Source organism: Rhinichthys klamathensis, unplaced genomic scaffold (assembly GCF_029890125.1).
Source record: "Rhinichthys klamathensis goyatoka isolate OS25496 unplaced genomic scaffold, OSU_Roscu_1.1 h1tg000094l_1, whole genome shotgun sequence".
Taxonomy (NCBI): domain Eukaryota; kingdom Metazoa; phylum Chordata; class Actinopteri; order Cypriniformes; family Leuciscidae; genus Rhinichthys; species Rhinichthys klamathensis.
The window spans coordinates 130,476-139,367 of NW_026606633.1; the positions used below are offsets into that span (position 1 = coordinate 130,476).

Here is an 8,892-nt window from a genome sequence, read left to right on the forward strand (position 1 = left end):
AGACCGCCATGTGATCTGCGCTCTCTGCCTGGGCCTGGAACATGCAGAGCTCGCCTTCGCGTCTGGGGGCTGCAAGCTCTGTGAAGCGCTTCCGCTGTCGACCCTGCGGGCTCGACTCGAAGGCTTCAACCCCGAAGCAGTCACTCCGCCCTCTGTGGGACCGCGCAGGAAGAAGCGCCGTTCCCTGAGACAGCCGGAACCGTGGCCACAGCGACGCGCTCGCCGGAGAACCTCCCTCGAGCCTCGTTTTCGCCTTCCCCGCCTCCCCTCTCCGACGCGCAGCTGCCGCTCACGAGCCTCACTGCCGTCGCATCTGAGGTTGAGGCCGAGGGACACGCCACGAGAGACTGCTGCTCCATCCTGGCATCAGACCGCGGCTAGCTCTCTTTACGTTACAAGAGAGCTACCCGGCCCTCGCGTCGCCGCTCGCGCGTCATGCAGAGCCCTCTCGAGCTCTCTGCATGACCCGGTCGGGCATCGGCATACGCGACGTACTGGATGCGTGGTAAGAGCAGAAATTTTATACAGTTCTGCTCGACCAACGAGCACGCGGCTAGCTCTCTTTACGTTACAAGAGAGCTACCCCGCCCTCGCGTCGCCGTTCGCGCGTCATGCAGAGCCCTCTCGAGCTCTCTGCATGACCCGGACGGGCATCAACACGCGACGTACTGGATGCGTGGTAAAAGCAGAAAATTTTATACGGTTCTGCTCGTCCAACGAGCACGCGGCTAGCTCTCTTTACGTTACAAGAGAGCTACCCCGCCCTCGCGTCCCTGTTCGCGCGTCATGCAGAGCCCCCTCGAGTTCTCTGCATGACCCGGACGAGCTTTAAAATGTCTCGCCCTGTCAGTCCCCTTACATAAGGCTACTGCAGCGGTGTATTTGGCAGCCAACGCGATACCCCCTGTGTCTCCTGCAGAGCCCACTCTCTTAAAGCTGGCAAATGCCGCTCGAGTGCTAGATGTAGGAAACGTGCCCACAACTCTGTGCTCACGCCTATTTTTCTGCCCGCTCTGTCACACGGCCAGAACAGCCTCTCACTCACATAGCACACTCCCATAAAGCGCAGAAAAGCCGCTCGAGTGTTGAATATAAGAAATGTGTCCATAGGTCTGTGCCCACTATCTGCCCGCTCTGTTACACGCTTCAATAAAACAGGTTATGAATGTAAGTCTCGTGCCCGCCGGGGAGCTATCACGCTTATTAACACACACCTCCCTCTGGGCGCCGCCCGCACGTTTAAATGTTATCACAAAACGCAGGGCATTGATTAGACTCTCCCCATCCGTTATGATCGGGGTGTCAAATACACTTGTAAGTCTTGTGCCCGCGCTCACGCTTACAGAAAGCTTTTCCGCCCAAAGCGCTGCTCGCGCGTCAAAAGTGAGAATAAAATGCTCCCCATCCCTTATGATTGGGACACCTCACATAAATCAGACGGTCTCGGCTTTCAGCGAGCAGCCATTGCACAGAACCGAGAGCGCACGCGCCGCTCAGCTTCACAAGCCCGCAAATGGCGGCGATCTGAACCCGGAGGCCATTCGCCCCCTAGCGGCTCACATAGCTGCGTGGGAAACTATCCCAGGGATTTCAGAATGGGTTCTGAGCACATTAAAGCAGGGCTATACACTTCAATTCATTCGCCGTCCCCCGGGCTTTCGAGCCCGGACCGCGACGATAGTGAATGCGGAAGTAGCACACTTACTTCACGCAGAAATAGCAAAACTGCTGTGCAAAGGGGCTATAGAAAAAGTACCGCCTTCTCTGAGCGAGTCAGGCTTTTACAGCCAATATTTTTCTCGTACCCAAGAAGGACGGAGCTTTCAGACCTATCCTAGATCTGAGACATTTGAACAAGGCGCTTGCAAAAAGACCGTTCAAAATGCTTACGACCAGAAAAATCCTCGCGCACGTTCGCCCGAGGGACTGGTTTATTCTCTAGATCTGAAGGATGCCTATTTTCAGATTCAGATATTACCACGTCACAGGCAATTTTTGAGATTCGCCTTCGACGGTCAGGTATATCAATACACCGTCCTGCCGTTCGGCCTGTCTCTAGCACCCCACACATTTACGAAGTGCATGGACGCGGCGCTCGCCCCCCTGAGAACTCTCTGGACGATTGGCTGATATTGGCACAGTCAGAGACGGAACTGTTATCTCAAAGAACAGTGCTTCTCAGTCACCTGGAAAGCTTGGGTCTCACGGTGAACTGGACCAAGAGCTCATTAATGCCCAGTCAGTCAATTCCCTTTTTAGGAATAGAACTGAATTCTGTGGCCATGACGGCTCGTTTGTCGACACAGCGCGCGCGCCGTGTTCGCTGCCTAGCCGCGTCTTTCCAGAAGGGCAGCTTTCTCCCTTTGAAAAAGTTTCAAAGGATGCTGGGCTGTATGGCCTCAGCGGCAGCGGTGCTCCAGCTGGACCTACTGCGCTGCGCCCGCTCCAACGCTGGTTGAATGCTCGCGTGTCTCGCCGAGCCTTGGTTTCTGGCGGCCAGAAAATCAGAGTGACTCTGACCTGCATAGCGGCTCTGCAGCCCTGGTTAGTTGCCGACCGGTACCAGCAGGGAGTGATGATGGGAACCATCTCTTATCGGAAAGTCATTTCGACAGACGGGTCCAACTCGGGTTGGGGCGCGCTGTTCGAAGGCAGACCGGCCTTTGGCCAGTGGTCAGAGCAAGAGAAGTGTTTTCACATAAACTGTCTGGAAATGATAGCAGTCGAGAACGCGCTGAAGCGCTTCCTCCCGTTCATACAGGACCAACATGTTCTCGTCCGCTCTGACAACATGTCTGTGGTTTCCTATGTAAACCATCAGGGCGGTGTCAGATCCAGAAACCTCTGCAATCTGACGGAACGCATCCTTATTTGGTCCCAGATGCACCTGCGCTCGCTGAGGGCGGCGCATGTGCCTGGCCATTTGAACGACGGCCCAGACAAACTGTCCCCCAGGGGACGGTCCCTGCACCCCCAAACAGTCCAGAAACTGTGGCACCTATTCGGCAGAGCAGAAGTCGACCTATTTGCGTCAAAAGACAACGCTCATTGCCCGATGTTCTTTTCGAAGAACGAGGACGCGCTGGCCCAGGTCTGGCCCAGCCTCCCACTGTATGCTTTCCCTCCAGTCTTCCTGTTACCACAGGTGATCAAGAGAATCAGGGAAACGCACCACTCTGTGCTTTTCATAGCTCCGCACTGGGAGAATCAGAATTGGTTCCCGGAACTAGCACGGCTGTCACATGCAGCTCCGTGGCCTATTCCGGTGAGGGCAGATCTCCTCTCTCAGGCTCGCGGCTCGATCTGCCATCCCCATCAAGAGCGCTGGTCTCTGCACGAATGGTTGATCAACAGGTAATCGTTGCCCTGCCAGAAAGAGTGATGAACACAATCACGCAGTCTAGAGCTCCTTCCACGAGAAGGCTCTATGCGTCTAAATGGTCAGTGTTCTCCAAGTGGTGCACCGACAGAGTTCTGGACCCGCGGACGTGCGAGTTTGCGCATCTGCTCACTTTCCTACAAGAGCTGATGGATAAAAGAAGGTCCCCATCCACGCTCAAAGTTTATGTGGTGGCCGTGGCGGCGTTCGCAGAATCGACGCACGGCCAGTCACTGGGAAGACATGAGCTGGTCATCCGCTTCCTTAGGGGAGCTAGAAGGATGAATCTGCCGCGCCCCCGTCGGTTCCTATGTGGGATCTTTCCTTGGTCCTCGAGGCCCTGAAAGCCTTCCCATTTGAGCAACTAGACTCCGTGGAGTTAAAATACCTATCACTAAAAAAAATTATTCTGACCGCGCTGTCATCAGTCAAACGTGTGGGGGACCTGCACGCGCTGTCAATCAGCGCGACGTGTCTTGAGTTCGGGCCGAATGACTCGAAAGTCATCCTCAAACCTAGACATGGCTATGTTCCAAAAGTGATGGGCACTCCTTTTCAGAGTGCAAGTCATTTCACTGTCGGCTCTGCCAGCGTCAGACAGTGAGACAGACGTGAATCTCCTTTGCCCGGTCAGGGCGCTGAGGTTTTACACTACGCGCTCCGCCTCTTTCAGGCGCACGGAGCAGCTGTTTGTTTCGTTTGGTGGGCGCGCCAATGGTCTCGCTGCTTCGAAACAGACTCTGTCTAGATGGATAGTGGACGCTATAGCGGCCGCTTACGCATCAAAAGGTCTATAATACCCTCTGGGCATCAGGGCTCATTCCACTAGAGGCATGGCCTCATCGTCGGCGTGGTCCAGCGGGATTTCTATCCACGACATATGTGTAGCGGCGGGCTGGAGCTCCCCGTCTACCTTTGTCAGGTTCTATAACCTAGAAGTTCCCGCCCTGCAGGCTAAACTTCTGTCAGTCTAAGCGAGTTGTCCGTTCTGCCCAGATATATCATGCTCAGACCACTCTCACGTGACTCAGCTCTCCTGGTTGAGCTGCACTAGTAGGGATGTGCTATATGCTTACACAGACCAGTGCTCTGCTCTGTATTCCCTATGTGTGCTTATGTATGAGTGATGGCCCGCGTGGCTGGCCACCTTATTTTTCCACTTATTGGGTTCCCTGAGAAACCTCGGCGACTCATGGGTGGTTGCTTGGCGCGCACGGTGTTGACAAAAAGTTCCCGTAGCATAAGCTAAACTTACGCAATACGAGAGAACCTCTCGGAAGAGAACGTACTCGGTTACTGACGTAACCTCGGTTCTCTCTAGAGAGGGAACGAGTATTGCGTAACCGGCCGTGCTCGCACCACGAGCGACTTCGCTTCAGTCGACGAAAACCAGGGAATTCAGCCTACAGCCTCTTCTTTTATACGCTAAGCCACGCCCATTCTGGCGGGCTATGACGCTATGAAGGCACGGGCGCCCTTCATTGGGCGTGACGTCACGCGGGGCTCACTGGTAGGCTGCAGCAGATGCCCGCAGGGCAGCCAATGAGCACGCAAGACTGCCTGCTCTAGGTCTGCTAGCTGCTGCACTGCGTTGACAATGAATACAAAATTAAGGATAATTTTTTGGCTTCAATATCTTGAGAAGATGTTATCTTTCCCGTAGCGTAAGCTAAACTTACGCAATACTCGTTCCCTCTCTAGAGAGAACCCAGGTTACGTTAGTAACCGAGTACGTTAGCTTCTGCGGGGGTGGTGTTTAATCCTCTTTGTCGTCATAGTTCCCCACTTTGAAAAACGAGTCGTTTGCTGAGCCTGGTGTCAATAAAAGCTTTTATTGGACTAACAAGGACGTTTTCAGTTCTCTAACTTACAGGATATTCGTATAATTTTTGACCTCTTAGATGTCAAAAGCTCAAGGAAAATTTGATTTCTCAGTTCATCACCCCTTTAAAAGGATGCATCAGTATCGTTATCAGTAAGAAGACATAGGAATTCTTAACTTCACTTAGCTCTATGCACATGGAAATGTAAACCTTATATTGTATTCGTATCATAGTTTATATATTTTTTTCTGTATAATAAAAATAGCATTTTTGAAAAAAAAAAAATATATATATTGTTTGAAAAATAAAAAGATATGAAATGACATGTCTAGGCAAAAACAATAGGATATTTATTTCATTCACCAATCAGTTTTTAGGTTTGAGTATTTTTTTCAACCAAACTTTGTATTAAGATGATTTGTTATGAAATATATAATGGAATGAATTGATAAACCATTTCACTTTATGCAATTTGTGGATAAAATGGCCATAAATTCTATAAATTCTGTTCATCTATGCATTGTATCCAATTTGCATATTAATGTGTTCTTCTTTTTCCTGATAATATTTAATATTTAATATTTCATAGGAATATTAATGTACTGATTATTTCCCTATTCACTTGTTGTGTCTCCCAAAATGCCTGATAAACTGGTGTCCACTACACTGGACATGTTTGAAATCAATGCCCTATTTTGTAACAGAAAGACACATTTTGATTAGAAACTCCAAAACATTTTCCTGAGATGTTGATTTATGATAAACAATTAGAAAATTAGTCAGATTTAAATGATAATTACTAAATATTATCACATTTCAATAAGAGTGCTAAATTTGATCACTAAACTAATGTCAGTCATCTCTGAATGTGCTCTTTACAGGACATCCAGACTTTATAACTGTGACATGTCAGAGAAATTCACTAAAAATATAATGTCCACTACAGAGGACAAAAGTCTATTCCTGGGTATATATATGGGCCTATATAAGAAGCTCCAATGTTAGTTTCTAAAAATGTCCATAAGATGTCACTGTTGACATATTTAATGACAGACTTTTTCTATTAATTTCGCCTTTTTGTCTTATCCTTTAAACAGAAAGCCATAAAAATAAAAGCTATGGTTTTTTTTTTCGTTACTAACACATCGTCCTACAAGTAATTATAAAATATTTATTATTGATCTTATTTATTCTTGATTGTTGTTGTCTATAATGATCCTGTGAGGTGATGAATCTTATATATGCCATAGCTTGTTATAAGTTATAAAGGTCTGTTTTAGTTGTGTAAATGCAAACTATTACCAGATCAAGATCAATTTCACCATTCACATCGCAAGCATCCAGTTTGTTCCCGATTGGTCCCTCCCCTTTCAGCAGTGTATGTTCATTGGCACTTCGAGCTGTCAATCGGAGCATAGACGCATGTTTTGGTTTTCAGAATTGATGTTATAGAAAACTCATAAAATTGCAGCTGAAACGGGAGAGAGGATGCGGTCGGTAAGAACACATTTAACAGCCTGTTTGACGCAGAAGTTGAGAGTCACCATTCAATCAAAATATCCTCTCTATCTTGCTTTGGAGGGTTTAAATAGGTATGTTTTCAAATCTACGACAACATTTAATTTTGCATGGTGTTTTATTGTATTATAAAGTTTTGTTTTGGCTATATGTTTATCATGTTGCTTCAGAGTCATTTGAGAGCTATAATAGTTTGTTTGTTAAATTCAAGTTCATTGTGTTACACTTAATCCCACAGGTAAAAGAAACGATAAAGGACTATATTGTACGTGGACTGACATGCACACTTGGAAGTCAGAGGTCCAGATGCAGAAGCCTGCATCGCTCTTTGGCAGGGTCAGTCATCAGACAGATTTCACCGAGCTGACTTTCTCCATGTTCAGCAGTAAAACAGACATCTGCCCGAAACACGTCTCTTCTGACGGCTGCAGTAGTTCGAATCCCGCCTCGATACAGATGCGCTGCGGATCTGAAGATCTCAAACTCCACGCGCATCACACATCCAAACTCCACTGCTTCACCATGTCACCAGATGGTATGTACCTGCGAGCGTATTTGATCGACTTTTACGGCTATTTTTAATGCAATCTTAATATGGTTTATGGATTAAAGTCAAAACAGCCATGGCGGGGCATAATTAAGAATGCACGCATAAAATAGCAATAAAATATTTAGCATCAAAATAAATGTATCTTATTGCGGCTTCTGTAACTTCTAATTATGCCAAATGTCAATCTGCATAATAGAGCCAAAAATGTTAGTTTTTGAAAACCTTTGACTGTTTTAAAATATATAGGTCATTTCAATTTTCTAAATAGATTCAAAATTTGTATAGGCTATATAATATACATTTTGTTTGGATGTAGCCTATTCATTTATTTTGTTGCATAACCAGATACTATACATTGAAAATCAGATACTTTTTTTTCTTTAACTTACCTTACATGTCTCAAACTGACATCGATATATGGTCATAGGCTATTTGAATGCGTAGGCTAATAATACGTGGGCGTAATTTATGCAACCGCAAAACTGCATCGAGATCGTCTTGTCGCCGTATTTTGACACATTTTGAGGCAATTCCTCGTTGCTAGAGCCGAGGTTATGGTGTTTTGAAGTGTGTTAAATGTATCGCGGATAGCAATGCGACCCTTAAAAAAAACATTATCAAAAAGATTATTTTCATATGGTCGAAGATATTAAACTCGCACGTGCAAACGTTTTTTTTTGTGTGTGTCAATATAGGTATCCTATTTGATCGCTAAATAGGCGTACATTAATTTATTATTACGTAGATTATTTAAAGAGAGAGTTGATCCACAAAGTAAAATTCTGTCATCCTTCTCATCCTCACATTGCTCCAAACTTAACTCTACTGTGGAACACAAAAGATGTTAGGGATTTACAGTTTCAGTCACTGTTCACTGTCATTGCATCTTTTTTCCAAATGAAAGTGAATGGTGACTGAGACTGTCATTCTGCCTTCTGTGTTCTATGGATGAAAGAAGGTTATACAGGTTTACAAATACCACATGAGGGAGAGTAAATGACAACAGAATTGATATGTTTGGGTGCATAACTTGAACACGATTCAGTAACCTGGTTCATTTTTGTCATAAAAGCATTTTAATACGTGCTAGTTTTCTTGGTAGAAGGAACACACATTCTATTGACTATACTCTTCAGTGTATGCATGCATATGTGTTTATGTGCATATGTGTGTTTTGATTTGTGACACTCTTATCGTAAGTAATGTTGAGCATGCCATGCGTCCCTCAGAAACGGGGCTCTCTTGTATTGGACCAGGGTGGTCACCCTGTTTAGATGATGCTACAATGGCGTGGGATTGCGTAGGCTGACACAGTTAACCGCTTACTCCAGCTTATGATTATACAAATTTGACTTATATTAGTAATCATACCTTGTCACAAAAGAGACTCAGAGGGTTTGATTAAAATGTTTGCCTGACAAATTCAAACCAAATGTTTTTCGAATGTGTCTCAGCATTTATGAGACTTGGTTCCACAACTCTCCCCCGTCCAAAGTGAATAATTTCAATGCCTATCAGATGCATTTGACAGAAGGGAACACTAATGTTTTGAGCAATTTGAGCATCATATTTACATTGCTGGAAAGGAATGAAATGAGACTTTTGTGAAATGTTTGGAAGCA

General features: G+C 46.1%; 1 long non-coding RNA gene across 1 annotated transcript; it reads left to right on the forward strand.

Moving 5' to 3' along the window:
• Positions 1-6,509: 6,509 nt before the first annotated feature.
• LOC130086120 (uncharacterized) lies at positions 6,510-8,189 on the forward strand. Its single transcript, XR_008807203.1, has 3 exons — positions 6,510-6,794; positions 6,959-7,259; positions 8,175-8,189. It is a non-coding gene; the product is annotated as an uncharacterized LOC130086120 (long non-coding RNA).
• Positions 8,190-8,892: the final 703 nt, after the last annotated feature.